Here is a 16,962-nt window from a genome sequence, read left to right as displayed (position 1 = left end):
GGCCGAATGGCCTTCTTCAGTTCTGTCACCATTTCTATGAACCATTTAGACCTCTGCCAGTTTTCTGGCCTAATGTGATAATCTTGTAGTAGGGAGCACTGACACTTCACTTCTCCTTCCACCCTACCCAACAAACCCCAATCTCAACAATCTCCTCCAATCCCAAAATGCCAGCATCAGAAGAAGAGATAGGGCTTTATCTCAAGGTCACCCCCAGTTGCTTCTAAATGATGGTCTGAGCAAAATAGATACATTTGTGGGCTGCTGCCCTCTGTGACTCCTTTCCCGTTCCCTACCTCTGTCAGTCCTCCGATGCCCTTACCCCCATCTCATTCTCCATCTCTCAGTATTTTATGCTGTCTCTGTTTCATATTCTCCATGAGCAATTCTACATACATTAATTTACACTAACTACCTTCACGTTGATATAACTACCGGATTCATGTATTCTACCCTCACCATCAGTTAAATCATTCCCTTTTCCATCACTTGCACATGAGTTCTCAAAGATCAGTGTTAGGAGGCTGGAAGACCTATAAAGCTTACGCTCCACCTGTTTCCTTCCTTTCTTTAATCTCCCTCAATTATTTATATTAAAGAAGCTTTGTTTGATTTCAAGGTTCCATTGCTTTTTTTTAAAAAACAAACACGAATAAAGATTTATCTGTATGTCTCTTCTTCTGACTGTCTGTGTTGGAGCTATTAGCAATGATAAACTTTATCTTTTTCACTGATGAAATCCCTGCTGATAACTAGAGCACTTTGCAACATTCTAATGGGAGCATCATTATTGAATCAGTGTGAATTGATATTTCCCATTTGTGCAATAACTTGCTCCACAATTATTTTTTTGTCAATGAATGATATAGCTTCTGTTGCAGCTAGACTCTCAATTGCAGAACCATCTTCTCCATCAGGCTCAAAGAGTGGATTTGTTCAAGCCAATCACTGGTTCTCTAGAATGGTAAAATGTCAGATTTTACATTTTGCTGATGCTTCAGTAAGGAAACAGTGTGCGGTTGACTTGGCCTGAATGAAGGAGGCCAAGTGAGTACATCTGGGAATTTGATTCAAAGTGGGATTTCAGTGTAGAGGAGGAAACAGATGCTTTATGTAAGATTTACTGCAAGAAGTAAAGTTTCCAGAGTAAAAGGTGAGTGGGGAGAATAAAAGGGGAGGATAGAGAGACCTAACTACAGTGGGACCAGGGAGCAGTTGTGTAATGAACCACAATTGACATGAGTGCAGATAAAGCAGCTGATTAGTGAGTAGGATTGGTGAGTATTTCTACTCTTTAAAGTAAAGTAAGGGCTTTAATTTGTGTTCAGGTCTCTAGTCCTTCTTTATCACTTTATTTTAGAATAGATTGTATTATTGTAAGATTGATACTTGAAAAGAGAAAAAAGTACCAATGAAAGTACAGAGAATAGGGAAACTAGCGTAATTAATAAATAATTAAATAAAATATGGAAGTGGTGGCATATATTGTAAGATATAATATGGTGATATATTGCTGCTGTAACATATGGGAGCTGATGGACACAAATGTGATCCAGAGCAAACATATTTGTAGTAAGTGTTCGCAGCTCAAGGATGCTTGGATCCTCCAAGCTGAGGGGCTGGAGTCTGTGTTGCAGACATTGTGTCACATCAGGGAGGGGGAAAGATACCAGGAGATGGTCACAGCCCTCAACTGAGGTAATTCAAATTTATTCTGTAATCAGAGACAGGAGGGTATGACTGAAGATGAAGCAGGTATGGTGACCCAGGGTGTAGCATTCAAGAAGCCCCGGCCCCTGCAAATATCTAATAGTTAAGTGGTTCCTGCAAGCTGTGTGAATGAGAGGATGGACAGTAGGGAGGATGAGTAATCTAACCATAGCATTATGGTACGGGGAGTCATTCAAGTGGGGGACGAAAATAGGAATGCAGTCGTGCTAAGTTTCGGCACAATTAGGGGGATGAATTCCGCTCTCTGCAACCATAAGCAGGAGTCCCGAAGACTGGTGCCAGGGTTAAGGATACATCCTCAGGACTGAAGAAGAAATTAGAATGGATGGGAGGAATGCAGCTGTTGTCATCTACATTGGTAGCAACAACATCAATAGGACTAGAAAAGAGGTCCTGCTGAAAGAATTTGAACTGTTCAGAACTAAATGAAAACGCAAAACCTCCAGGTAATACTCTCTGGATTGCTACCTTAGCCATGGACAAATTGGCATAGGATAAATAAAGTCAAGGAATTCAAAGCTTAGCTTAAAGATTGGTGTGGGTGCATTTGTTTCATTCAGTTCATGGGGCACTGTCACTAATACTGGGGTAGAGGGAGCTGTTTCAATGGGATAGGCTTCATGTGAACCAAGCTGGACCAGTGTGCAGACAAAGGGGATAAATAGGCTTACAAAGCAAAATGATGTGTTGGTATTGCGGGGTAATGTTACCCAGAGTAGTCAGGAAGGAACAAAGTACACAACAATGAAATAAACAGTAAATAGGGTCAAAGGGGAAAAAGTGATAAAAAGGCAAAAGTGATGGCTCTTCACATAAATGCATATAGTATCAAGAACAAAATAAAAGAATTAACAATATAAATACAGGTTAATGGGTATGATCTTATAGCCATTACAGAAACATGAGTAATTGGAAATCAAAGCTGGGAACAGAAATATGACTTTTCAGAGGGCCAGGCATGAACGAATGGGTGGTTGGGGTGCCTTTGTTAGCATGAGGTGGAATAAGTACAATAGCAAGTAATGATCTTATGCGGGAAGATGTAGAATCCATATGGGTGGAGAGAAGAAATAATAAGGGAGAAGATACTGGTGAGAGTAGTCTATATGTCCCCTGAAAGTAGCTTTACTGCAGGACAGAGATAATCAGGAGCAATCAAAGGAGTACAGTGGGCAGTGAAGAAGGTTATCAAAGAATACAATGTGAATTTGATCAACTGGGCCAGTGGACTGAGGAATGGCAGACGATGTTTAATTCAGATAAGCATATGGTGTAGCATTTTGGCAACAGAAACCAGGGCAGGATTTACACAGTTATTGGTATGGCCTTGGGGAGTATGTTCAAACAGAGAGAGTTGGGGTGCAAATACAAAGCTCCTTGAAAGTGGTGTCACAGGTAAACAGGGTGATGAAGAATGCGTTTAGCACGCTTGCATTCACTGGTCAGAGCATTGAGTACAGGAGTTGGGATGTCATGTTAGAGCTGTACAAGACATTAGCAAGGTTTATGATTCTGGTTGCCCTGCTATAGGAAATATGTTACTAAACTGGACAGGTTGCAAAAAGGTTTACAAGGATGTTACTGAGACTGGAAGGTTTGAGTTTTAAGGAGAGGCTGGATAGGCTGGGACTTCTTTCCCTGGAATGAAGGAGGCTGAGTGATGATCTTATAAAGTTTTATAAAATCATGAGAAGCATAGATAAAGCTAATAGCCAAGGTCTTTTCTCCAGGGTAGGGGAATCTAATACTGGACAGCATAGGTTTAAGGTGAGAGGGGAAAGATTCAAAAGGGACCTGACAGGCAAACGTTTCACATAGAGATGGTGTGTATATAGAACAAGTTGCCAGAGGAAGTGGTAGAGGCGAGTACAATTACAACATTTTAACAACATCTAGACAGATACATGGATAGGAAAGGTTTTGAGGGATATGGGTCAATCTCAAGAAAATGGGACTGGCTCAGTTTAGGAAACCTGGTCAACATGGATGAGTTGGGCCAAACGGCCTGTTTTATGCTGCATGACTCTATGACTAAGGAGATAATGAGGACATGTTATAAATGGCGGTATGTTAATCATGGTTAGCTTTAATCTTCTTGTAGATTAGTAACATGAAAATGGTTAGTCAAACAACTTCTCAGCATATTCTGTCAAGCCATTTATCATGAGACTAGAGCTTCCACCACTGTTTTCTAAAGTTCTGACTGCTTAATAGCACTTTTACAAAAGGGAAACCATAACAACTGTACAGAGGCTGGTATCCTGTCACCTAGTCACCCATTATTTGTTATTACACAGTACACTGGCTGTGAACAGCCAGCTTGGAGTCAGTCCTCAACTGAGGAGATTCTAATCCCCTGTTTATATCTTTTTTTAACAGAGGAGATCTAATCTTCTGGTTATATTTTCTTTTACTCTTTTCATTTTTTTTTGCTTTTTTTTCCACAATAAGAACATCAGATGTGTAAATAACTTTATTGATCATCCACCAACAAAAAAAACTCCCATGTGACAAAAGAACCAGTAGCAACCCCTGGGGGCAATGCCTTTTTTTTTAAATACCCTGGTTATATCTCCTTTGTTCCTGAGGAGACTCAAAATACCTTGGTTATCCACTGTTTATATTCGTCGGCCAGGGCTTTGCTGATTGTGCCAGGATAACAAACGCAATCAAGAACCTCATAGTTAATGAGGTCCATCTGGTTCCAATCATTGCATCCCTTCTAACTCTGGGGAGACAGGCCTGGTCTTTCGCTTCTCTGGTGATGCTTTCACCTCAGGTCCAGTTCCTCCGACTTGGACTCAGACATGAGCAGTGGGTATCGGACTGTGGCCTGTCTCTTGCATCCAGACTGTCTCAGAAGAGTCTCCTCCTCTTCTTCCAGTGGCAACTGTATTGAGGCTGCATCCATTTTGGACTCTGAAGTTTCCTCGACACCAGACCGAGGGGGAGAACCTACAGTTTCTGACAGGCCTTCTGGCTGTTCTGAGGGGCCAGATATGTTTTGCTCTTGCCCCATTTGCGAGGTAACGGCTTTCAGGTGATCAGGACTGCCTCACCTGCCCAAACTTTGTAAATGATGGAACCTGACCTCACATCAACCTCACCTTGTACCCAAATCGGTCCATTTCCGTGGTTCCAGCACCAAACTTCCTTCCCTGAATTAAATTGTCGCTCTCAATTGGAAGCAGCATGTGGCCAGCATTTGCGTTCCTACTGTCGTTTCACCCTCCCGCCCCAAGGTCTGGGAATATCAGGTTTAACATGGTGCGGAGTCTTCTCCCAATCGGCAACTCTGCTGGAGCTATCCCTGTTGTTGCGTGTGGGACAGTCCTATAATCAAACAGGAACTGGGACAGTTTGGTCTCAATTAACACTGTAGGCTGCTTCTTTAAACCTGCCTTCGACGTTTGGAGCGCTCTTTCTGCCAGACCATTGGACGATGGATGGTATGGAGCTGTCTTTATGTGTCAAATGCCATTTGACTTTAGGAAACATTCGAATTCCCTATTGGTAAATGATGTCCCACTGTCCGTGACCAATACTTCCAGGAGTCTGTGTATCACAAACGATGCTCACAGCTTCTCAAACATCATCCCTGAGTTTGCCGAACAAACTTTATGCATGTCCAACCACTTTGAATGGGCATCCACGATGACCAAGAACATTGAGCCCGTGAAAGGACTGGTATAGTTGACATGCAACTGAGTCCAGGGTTTACCCAGCCATTCCCATGAATGTGGGGGTGCTGCTGGTGGCAATTTTTGTCCTTGTTGGCACTCTGGGCACAGCCCCATCAATGCAGCTATATTGGCATCTGGCCCTGGCCACCAGACATAGCTTCTTGCCAGCATCTTCATCTTGAAAACTCCTGGATGACCCTAGTGGAGTTCAGCTAGTATCTGGCAGTGACCTTTACTCGAGACAATCACCCTTGCTCCCCACAGTAATGTTCCGTCCTCTACGGTGATCAGATCTCACCAGGTCCAAAAGGGTTTCAATCTTGGCTGTGACGGCCCTTCTGTTTCCCCCATTGCCACCAGCTGTTTCAGTTTCATTAGGACAGGAACTTTTTGTGGTCACAGTTGGATATTGTCACGGCTGACTGGAAGGGAGTCCAGAAATTTTAAAATCAAAATGAATTCTTCCAGGGGAGGCGCTACCAGTGGAATATCTGCCAGTGGGATGCGGCTCAAGCCATCTGCATTAGCCACTTGGCTTCCTGGATGGTGTTCTAACTTGTACTTGTGCGTGCTGAGAATAAGGGCCCAACGCTGAATTCTACCGGAAGCTACGGGCGGCTCCATCTTGTCTTCCTTCAGTAGCCGTCACAGGGGTTTGTGATCTGTTACTATGACAAATTCCCATCTGTAAAGGTACTGGTGGAACATCCTCATACCAAAAATGACAGCCAAACCTTCCTTCTCTATCTGGGATACTAGCATTTGGCATCAGCCAAAGTCCGGGATGCATATACTATCAAGCATTCCTTTCCTGTTCGCCACAGGTGAGCCAACATTACCCTGATACTGTACAGGGAGGCATCGCATGTCATCACTATTTCCCGCTTCAGATCATAGATGGCCAGTCCCTTAGATGACAAACAAAAACAAAGTTGCTGAAAAAACTCAGCAGGTCTGGCAGCATCTGTGAAGAAAAATCAGAGTTAACGTTTCGGGTCCGGTGACCCTTCCTCAGCACTGTTTTGAGGACCCAAAACGTTAACTTTGTTTTTTCCTTCACAGATGCTGCCAGACCTGCTGGGTTTTCCAGCAACTTTGTTTTTGTTTCCTGATTCACAGCATGCACAGTTCTTTCGGTTTCCCTTAGATGACGATGCTGCTTTTTCACTTCCCTAAAGGCTGCTTCTTGGCTTTGCGACCTTTTTCAAGGCTGACCCTTTCACGGTAAGCAGGTGTAAGGGTGCCAAGATGGATGCCAGGTTACGTATAAATTTTCCGTAATAATTCCAAGGGAAGACCTAAGCTCCGGTACAGATGTGGGAGCCGGGGCTCGTTTGATCACCCTCACTCTCTCTTCCAAAAGGTGTAACGTGGTTTTGTCAACTCTGTAACCCAAGTAGGTCACTTGGGGCACCTGGAACACACATTTTTTTCCTGTCTAAGGCATTGCTTGCCTGAGAGAAACATTTAAGCACTATGTCCAAGTTCCCCAAATGTTATTCACTGGTCTTCCCTGTTTTTAGTACGTCACCCAAATAAATGGCAACCTGGGATAGCCCTCGTAAAATGTTCTCCATGGTCCGCTGGAAAAGGCCACAGGCTGATGATACCCCAAATGGCAGTGTTGTATATTGATATAAACCTTATGAGTATTAATTGTGGCATACTTCTGGGACTCCACATCCAGTTACAATTGCAGGTAGGTGTGGTTCATGTCCAGCTTCGTAAATGGCACACCCCCCACCTCCCACCAACTTGCCAACTTTGCGTACTTTGCGTACAAGTCCTCTCTTCGAGGGATTGTGTATTCCCCCAGTTGCGAGAAGCAGTTTATCATTTGCCTAAAATCCCTCTCTCGTCACCACTGAAATAACTGCACAGAGGCCGGTATCCTGTCACCAAGTCAACCTTTATATACTAGTACACTGGCTGTGACCAGCCAGCTCAGAGTCAGTCGCCTCAACTGAGGAGATTCTAATCTCCTGGTTATATTGGTCAGCCAGGGTTTTCCTGATTGGCCCTGGTTGACAACCTCAATCAAGAACCTCGAAGTGAATGAGGTCCATTTGATTCCAATCACTACAGAAACATACTTTAAAGCATCACCACACTCCTGACCTGACAAAAATAGTGTGAGACATGAAATACAAGTTTTCCTTAGGTCTGTCAATGGTGGCTCCAATGTCACAGGACATGCATGAGGGGCTGCAACCTGAGCCAGTTTGTGTGTTACTCTAAGTGGGAATTCAAATTTTCAGTCCTGCCCCTATACAGTTTTTCTGATACCCAAAACCATTTATGACTTTCTTTGGGTACACTAATACAATTCTGTAACAAGTCTTGGTCTTGTCTGCTTTTACAGCTCAAGTTGGAGCATGTAGTCATCAGTATTCTGGTCACAGTGAGTCGCAAGCTCCAATTATTTAAGTAAGGTGGTGGAACAAAATGTGCTTTGTGGACAAAGGATTTGTTGCAGACACATTTCTAATCTACAGAGTTAAATATTTTGGGATGCTGATGCGTTAAAACATTGAGAAAGATTAACCACATGCTACTTGACCTTATGAAAAATGATTTATTTCTGATCATTTTCAATTTTTCAATAGATTTTAGGTAGAATGGGATCTTTTAATCATGGAAATATAACAGAAGTATTGTATAATAAGGTAATGGTTCTGACAGGGTTAATGTTGGAGAATGCATTAAGCTCCATCCAATCTGATAATGTCATGCAGGCTTAGATCGGAGCAAGGCAGAACATTTTGGGACTTCATGGAGTAAAGACTTATATCCTCAGGTCCCCTCATAGTCTTAGTAACAAAGTTTATTTTACTCATGTAACTTTTATTTGATTATTATGCAATAAGCTCCATCCCATTTAAGATAGGAGTCTCTTTTTGGTAAGACTCAGTTGTTTAGCAGCAAATTATGCCAACCGCAAGCTGCCAGTGGTTAGTCTGCCAAAACGAAAGCAAGTATAGGGGCCAATTATCTCAGCTCACTGAAAGAGCCACCAATTAGTCCAACTGCCTTGCTCTTTCCCTTCCAAATTTGAACACAACATTATGAAAATTGACAGATTGAATAGTTTTACATACTTAAACATTTCACAGTTAAACACATATTTATTAAAACAGACAACAGGTAAAATTCGTCATTTGTTAGGAGTAGGTTTCAGAATGCAGAATAAGAGTGGCAATGTGCAGACTTCCTGAGGTTAACAACCATCCTGCAGATGAAGAATGTTCATCTCCTATCTGACCTGATCACCATAAGGTACATGTGGTACCAAATTCCTCAACAGAACATCAAAGGGAAAATGTTGAAACATTCAACAACACCCTCTTTTCTCATGTACCTAGGACCTGATTATCCCACTGCAGGTGGAATCAAGAGGTGACACCAATTCCACCTCTACCATCAGCCTGCAAAGAAGTGGATTTTCCCAGGATTGTGGTTTTAATTGGCCAGGAGATGAGGCTGTTGCCTTTGACAGCTGATCAGAGATTGGAGGCAGGCTGACTCTAAAGCAGGCAGATTAAAAGCCCCACATCCATTCCTATATTATAGGTAAGAATCTGCTCATTTAATGCTTGAGACCAAAGGTTATCACACCTCAGAAAAACTAATTATTGTGCAGACTTGTGAACTAAACTTGTCTCTAAAAGCAAATATGGAAGGTCTCTTGTAACCGGCCCTGATTTGTCAGATGTGTGAAAAGCCTGTTCTCATGATTTACAATCTTTCATTTAGCAGCTTGTCAGTTGGCAGAATGCAAAATAGCTACCAGAAAGAATCTGATTTAATGTTCACTTCTTTCTTGAGAAAAAAATCTCCCATGTTGTAAGGTAGACTGCTGCTATTCATATTTCCAAAGGATGGTTAAGCAAATGTCCAGGCATTACTCTTCAACTGTCCAAATAGAGGTGCAGCAACAAGCTTATTGTGCATTGTTAGCAGTTAATTGTTCTCCTTGTCACACACAACATTATTCAATTGTACAACAATGTTCAATAATGGCAGGGTAACATTTGGAAAACATAGCTTTGTTGTAAAATCTTCCACTCACAGCACCATCATGACTCAACTTAAAGGAGACATATGTAATTTTATGTTGAACGTCAAATAGTTGTGACCATTTTACTTGCCTTTTAAAAGTCTTCCTGCTTCCATCATCATTGTTCTTGCTTCCATGCAACTGGTGGAAAATTCAAGAGTTCCTGGACCTCAGACTTCTGGCTGAAAATCACAAGACTGTCTGGAGATGGGCTCTGAATGAGCTCACCTCCTGTTTGCGAGCTTGTTCAAAGGAGTAGAACCATAGAGTATTTGGTCCTTCCCCAGCCCTCATGAAAATGATACAGGATGGAAACAGAGGTGGGGACCTCCTTGAGCGGCTAGATTGTTTGCCACCTGCCTCTGTTCCCATTCATTTCAGGCTGGGCAAATTCCAGCCTACAAACTAAATGGCTCCATCCTTAGAGACCAGAAATACCTACTTTTGTTGCAGCTTATCTTTTGTGCTACATGTAAACTGCAGTCAGAATAAGTTAACGGTTAAAGTCATGTCTTAATTACTGCAAAAAAACACATAATTAACCCAGCTGTGTCCAAATTAGGAGCAGTAATGGGCTTTGGGCATACGTCCAATAAGTTCTACATTAAAGTTCTCAAAGTTTATTTCATGGGGATCTTCTATTAAATGTACATTTTGGGATAGAGAGAATTGATCAATAATCAATTGATCATTTGAATTAATAATGTCCCCAAATCAATACTTGAGTAGATCTTAGATATTAATATCTACTTCCACTTCAAAAGCGGTGCTAGGATTTATATTTCACAGAACTATACATTTACATTAGCAGGTATTCAAAAATCCCCGCATGGTGTGAATTAAATACTCTGACCAGTGGGTTTTAAAAGAAGAAAAATAATGATACAAAATAAGTTAATAATTTTCCAGTATCTAGTTAAGTAAAACGCAATTGTACAGAGACTAAGAAATTCTTTACAACATTTTACATACTAAAACAAAAATAAAATCAGCAATTAGTGTGTATTTTTTTTACTTTGTAAATTGGAGTGCATATTATACATTTTAATTCGATATATACTAAGCTGCCTTTTCTGAAAAATACCGCAGTTAATACACTAATGGATCAGACTAAGCATCTGCAAAAAACGTGTGCAATAACTTTGTATCAATTTGATCCAGACATACAGCTTCAGATGTTAAAAAAGGCCTCAAAGTTCCTGCTTCATGACAGACTTCCATGTAGGTGAGAAGTCAACTTCAAAAATGACCAATAAGTTACTAAAGTATTGAGTTTGCGGGACGTGGTGGGCAAATAGTCGAGGGAGGATTCAAATCATCATATTATTGTTTGCATGTTAAACATGAGTTCACTTTTGATGTTTAGTATTTTTGTATTTCAGTTGGCAGGATGATTTAAGAACTTTTCCTGATTTTCTCTTGCATGCAGAAGGAAATAGGCACAGTATGTTTTCCTAACAGAAAAAAGCTGCAGTATGTTATTCTAATATTTAATTTCAGAGGCAGGAGTTCATTGTGATTCCTGACATATGGGCTCCTTTTAACTTTGCCTGTAATGAGTGTAGTGTATTTGTTGCACATGGCTGGAATTCACTTTTGAGTTTTCAATGTTATTGCAAGCATTAAAAATGTTGGACAGGATTCTACCTTTGAAATATCAGCCCCTTTTGGGAGATTTGAGGTGTAACGATCTGGATCAGAATCAAGCACCCAAAATTGGTCAAATATCTTTGTTCCAAAACCATTAGTTTTTTTTGCCTCTTTTTAACCTAGTCCAGTCTATGTACATTGGGGAGAGGGAGCAATATTTGGGCACAGCCAAATTCTTCTTGTACTTTTTCCCCATAAATGTCTCTAATTCCATTTTTAAAATGTAATTACCAGAATGAGCATTGCAAAATGAAACTTTTAGATGGATAATAAATTCAAAAGGGTGCATTTATTTCAGCTAAAACTATCTTTCTCTAACATTCTCAGTACAGTGATTTTTGAAATTTTGCTCAGTGCCTTTCTGATATTATAAGAACAAATATTGAACAAATTAATATTTGGTACTGTGAAGAGTTGGGGCAGCCCATTGGCGAGCATTGCTGTCTCACAGTGCCAGGGACTGGGTGCAATCCCAACTTTGGGCAACTGTCTGTGTGGAGTTTGCACATTCTCTCTGTGTCTGTGTAGGTCTCCTCCAGGTGCTCTGGTTTCCTCCCACAGCCCAAAGAGGTGCAGTATAGGTGGATTGGCCATGCTAAATTGCCTATTGTGTCCAGAGACAGGTAGGTTACGTGGATTGACTATGGGAAATACAAGGCTATGGGGACAGAGGAGGGTGGGTCTAGGTGGGATGCTCTTCAGAGGGTCAAAGTGGACTCGATGGGCTGAATGGCCTGCTTCCACTCTGTAGGGATTCAATGATTCCAAGAAGGATTTCTGAATGAGAAATGTTTTCCACCTGTATTATTGAGAGGAAGAACATAGAGAAATGAAAGAGGCTTGATCAGAAATGCTTAGAAGAATACATCACAGGAGACATTTGTTTCCAGTCCAGTGATACTCACTCTATAGAATGTACATACCTAAAATTGTTGCAGTGATTTTCCTGTCAATTGATGCTGCCTATGGAAATTAAGGAGAAATTATGACAACAATTTAGCCCATTTCAATGAGGACTGTGATATTACTTGTGGCAGTGACATACTCACTATCTTGAATGTTTTTGCCATTGGCTCGTCCTAGGATGGTGCTTAGGCCTTGTCTTTTGCACTGATGAGGTTGAAGATGGGGATAAAGTCATAGTCATAGAGTGGTGCAGCATAGAAACAGACCATTTAGTCCAACTCGTCCATGCCGACCAGATATCCTAAATTAATCGCGTCCCATTTGCCAACATTTCGCCCATATCCCTCTAAAGCCTTCCAATTCATGTACCCATCCGGATGTATTTTAAAGATTGTAATTGTACCCACCTCCACCACTTTCCCAGGCAGCTCATTCAATACATGCAGCACCCTCTGTGTGAAACCGTTGCCCCTTAGGTTCCATTTATATCTTTCCCCTCTCACCTTGAATCTATGCCCTCTAGTTTTGGACTCCCCTACACTGGAAAAAAAAAAAATTCACCCTCATCATGTCCCCCATGATTTTATAAACCTCTATAAAGTAATCCCTCAACCTCCGATGCTCCAGGGAAAATACCCCTAGCCTATTCAGCCTCTCCCTGTAGCTCAAACCCTTGAACACTGGCATCTTGTAAATCTTTTCTGCACCCTTTCAAGTTTAACAACATCTTTCCTATGTCAGGGAGACCAGAATTGAATGCAGTATTCCAAAAGTGGCCTAACCAATGTCCTGTATAACATCGACATGACCTCCCAACTCCTATACAACGCACTGACCAATAAAGGCAAGCGCACCAAATGCCTTTTTCACTACCCTGTCTAACAGTGAATCCCCCTCCAAGGAACTATGAAACTGCAGTCCAAGAGCATTGCCTTTATTAGGCAACACTTCCTCAGGACTCTACCGTTAAGTGTATAAGTCCTGCCCTGATTTCCCTTGCCTAAATGCAACACCTCACATTTATCTAAATTAAACTCCATCTGCCTTTCCTCAGCCCATCGGCCCATCTGATCAAGATCCCGTTGTACTCTGAGATAGCCTTCTTCACTGTCCACTATACCACCAATTTTGTTGTAATCTGCAAACTTACTGAACATTCCTCCTATATTCATATCAAAATCATTTAGGTAAATGACAAAAAGCAGTGGATCCAGCACCGATCCTTGCGGCACACTGGTGGTCACAGGCCTCCAGTCCGAAAAACAACCCTCCACCATCACCCTATGTCTCCCACCTTCAAGCCAATTTTGTATCCAAATGGCTAGCCTTCCCTGGATTCCATGTGATCTAAACTTGCTAACCAGTCTACCATTTGTGCAGCTTCCTCTGATATTGTTAGACTTAGTTGTTTAATTATCCACTACCGTTCATAACTGGCTGCAGAAGTTTGATCTGATATGTTGGTAATCGGATTGCTTAACTCTATTGATCTCATGTTGTATGCAAGTTGTTCTATGTTGTAGCTTCTCAGGTTTACACCCTTTTAAGCAGGTTGGGTACTGCTGCTGGCATGGCCTCCTGCACTCTTCCTTTAATCAGGGTCGATAATCTGGCCTGATGGTAATGGTAAAGAGAGGAATATGCTAGTTTAAGCCCTTAGATTAAGTCCATTTCTGCATCTTATTGCAAACATGTGGCATTTTCTCCTTGATTCAAAATGAGTTAACGGTAAACTTCATTTCAATATTTTAATCTATTGTATCAGAATTTAACTTACATAAAAGATAATGCTGTGTCAATTGTTTCTTCCAGAATCATTCCAAATGTACTTTGGTTTTCTATAGCAATATAATGCAATTACTCTATTAACAATAACACTGCAAAGCCAAAAATAATCCTATTAGCTATGAATGTGCAATATGTTACATGATACATGTTGTAGGTCATTTTTGAAATCAAATTCCAGTTGCATATCAGGAATTTTATAAATTTTTAATACACTGAAATTTACGGATTGTAGCCAAATTTCCAATCTTAGCAGGCGAGGGAGTGCAATTTAATTAATCTACCTTTTAAGAATTTGCATTATATGTACTTCCAGATCTGGAACACAACAAACTTAACTATCATCATTCATTACTGCTCGCACGGTACCCATGAAGTGCAATATTCATACAGATGCCCTAGCTCCACACACTAATATTTCAGTTCTTTTCCAAGGGGAAAAAAATTGAGTTGCAAGTCATTTTTGAACAGCAATTTTCAGTCAGTCCATATCCCAGAAACAACATGTGAAAAAGATGGTCAATTGGTGATTAAACTTTTTCAGAAATTGCTATCCAGTTCTGATAGGGCTAGTCAAATGCATATAATTTCTAAATACTCATCCATTGCCTGCATTCATTCAGTGGAAACATGAAAAAGAGTTAAAGCCTGTTAAATTAATGCCTGACTACTGGTGATCAGCTGCGCTTGTTTACAGAACTTGAAGTGAACTTGGCATTAAAATAAAAGAATTTGGATACAATTGATTGCTATGAATGTTTATACAACAAAGAACAAAGAAAATTACAGCACAGGAACAGGCCCTTCGGCCCTCTAAACGTGTGCCGATATGCTGCCCGTCACAACTAAAACCCCCTACCCTTCCAGGGACCGTATCCCTCTACTTCCATCCTATTCATGTATTTGTCAAAACACCCTTTAAAAGTCACTATCGTATCTGCTTCCACTACCTCCCCCAGCAGCGAGTTCCAAGCACCCAGAACCCTCTGTGTAAAAAACTTGCCTCGTACGTCACCTTTAAACATTGTCCTCGCTCCTTAAACCTATGTCCCCTAGTAACTGACTCTTCCACTCTGGGAAAAAGCTTCTGACTGTCCTGTCTGTCCATGCCCTTCATAATCTTATAGACCTCTATCAGGTCACCCCTCAACCTCCATCATTCCAGTGAGAACAACCAAGTTTCTCCAACCTATCCTTATAGCTAATGCCCTCCACACCAGGCAACATCGTGGTAAATCTTTTCTGTACCCTCTCCAAAGCCACTACCTCCTTCTGGTAGTGTGGCAACCAGAATTGAACACAATATTCCAAATGCAGCCTAAGGTTCTATAAAGCTGCAACGTTACCTGCCAATGTTTAAACTCAATGCCCTGGCCGATGAAGGCAAGCATGCTGTATGCCTTGTTGACTACCTTCTCCACCTGCATTGTAATTTTCAGTGACCTGTGTACCTGTACACTCAGATCCCTCTGCCTATCAGTACTCTTAAGGGTTATGTCATTTACTGTATATTTTCCATCTGGATTAGACCTTCCAAATGCATTACCTCACATTTTTCCATATTAAATTCCATCTGTCACCTCTCTGCCCAAGTCATCAACAGATCTATATCCTGCTGTATCCTTGGACAGTCCTCATCGCTATCTGGAATTCCACCAGCATTTGTGTCATCCGCAAACTTACTAATCAAACCAGTTACATTTTCCTCCAAATCATTTATATACATTACAAATAGCAAAGGTCCCAACACTGATCCCTGAGGAACGCCACTAGTCAGCCTTCCATTCAGAAATGCACCCTTCCACTGCTACCCTCTGTCATCTATGACCGAGCCAGTTTTTATTCATCTTGCAAGCTCACCTCTGACCCCGTGCGACTTTACTTCTGTATCAGTCTGCCATGAGGGACCTTGTCAAAGGCCTTGCTGAAGTCCATGTAGACAACATTCACTGACATACTCTCATCGATCATCTTCGTCACTTCCTCAAAAAACTCAATCAGGTTAGTGAGACATGACCTCCCCTTCACAAAACTATGTTGCCTCTTGCTAATATGCCCACTTATTTCCAAGTGGGAGTAAATCCTGTCTCGAAGAATCCTCTCCAATAATTTCCCTACCACTGACATAAGGCTCACTGGCCTGTAATTAACTGGATTATCCCTGCCACCATTCTTAAACAAAGGAGCAATATTGTACAATTGTCTGGGATCTCCCCTGTAGCCAGTGAGATTTCTCTCAAAACCCCAGCAATTTCCTCCCTTACCTCTCTCAGTATTCTGAGACGTATATCCCATCAGGCCCTGGGACTTGTACCTTAATGTTTTTCAAGACCCCCCAGTACCTCCTCCCTTTTGATCTCAACATGACCCAGACTCATCATCCACCAAGTCCTTCTCTATGGTGAATACTGACACAAAGTACTCATTTCTCGTTCATTTCCTCTGGCTCCACACATAAATTCCCTTCCCGGTCCTTTAGTGGGCCAACCCTCTCCCTGGCTACCCTCCGCTCTTTGTATATGTATAAAAAGCCTTGGAATTTTCCTTAATCCTGTTGGCCAATGACTTTTCATGACCCTTTTTAGCTCTCCCGACTCCCTGCTTAAGTTTCTTTCGACTTTACTTGCACTTCACCCTTGCTTCGTGTGTTCCCACCCTCCTAGCCATGACAAATGCTTTTTCTTTTTGTCTAGGCTCACAATATCTCTCATTCCCTTATCCTTCATCTTTACAGGAACGTGTCGGTCCTGAGTTCCTATGAACTTACACTTGAAAGCCTCCCACATACCATATAGCTCATATTTTCTGTTTATTCGTATATGTAGCCCGTGGGGGCAAATGTGATGAGTTAGTTAGCACATAACTCCTGGTTTGATCGAAAAAAAAATAATTTATTTCTTCTACATATAGAACAGATTGTAATTGCAATAAAACCTTGTTCTGCAACATTTGTTGTTTTAACATTTTCTATAAATTAGAATACGTTACAAAGAGGGAAACAACAATGTTGTTAAGCGTATGTAAAAAATATTTCGCTCAATTTCGTTTATTTGAAATGAAAAACCAAAGAAATATTACAAGTGAGTTATTTTAAAAATGACAAAAACAATTTACATCCCTTAGAAAAAGATGATATCCATTAGTTATACA

At 41.2% G+C, this 16,962-nt stretch overlaps 1 protein-coding gene across 2 annotated transcripts in view; it reads left to right on the top strand.

The window, feature by feature from the left end:
• Nucleotides 1–16,962, top strand: part of scara5 (scavenger receptor class A, member 5 (putative)) — an 84,133-nt gene that overhangs the window by 57,347 nt on the left and 9,824 nt on the right. The gene's annotated exons all lie outside the window — the stretch shown is intronic.

The sequence above is a fragment of the Rhincodon typus genome, chromosome 5 (genome assembly GCF_021869965.1).
Source record: "Rhincodon typus isolate 14 chromosome 5, sRhiTyp1.1, whole genome shotgun sequence".
Classification (NCBI taxonomy): Eukaryota; Metazoa; Chordata; class Chondrichthyes; order Orectolobiformes; family Rhincodontidae; genus Rhincodon; species Rhincodon typus.
Note: the sequence above shows the minus strand (reverse complement) of the source record. Positions and strands in the feature narration are given on the sequence as shown.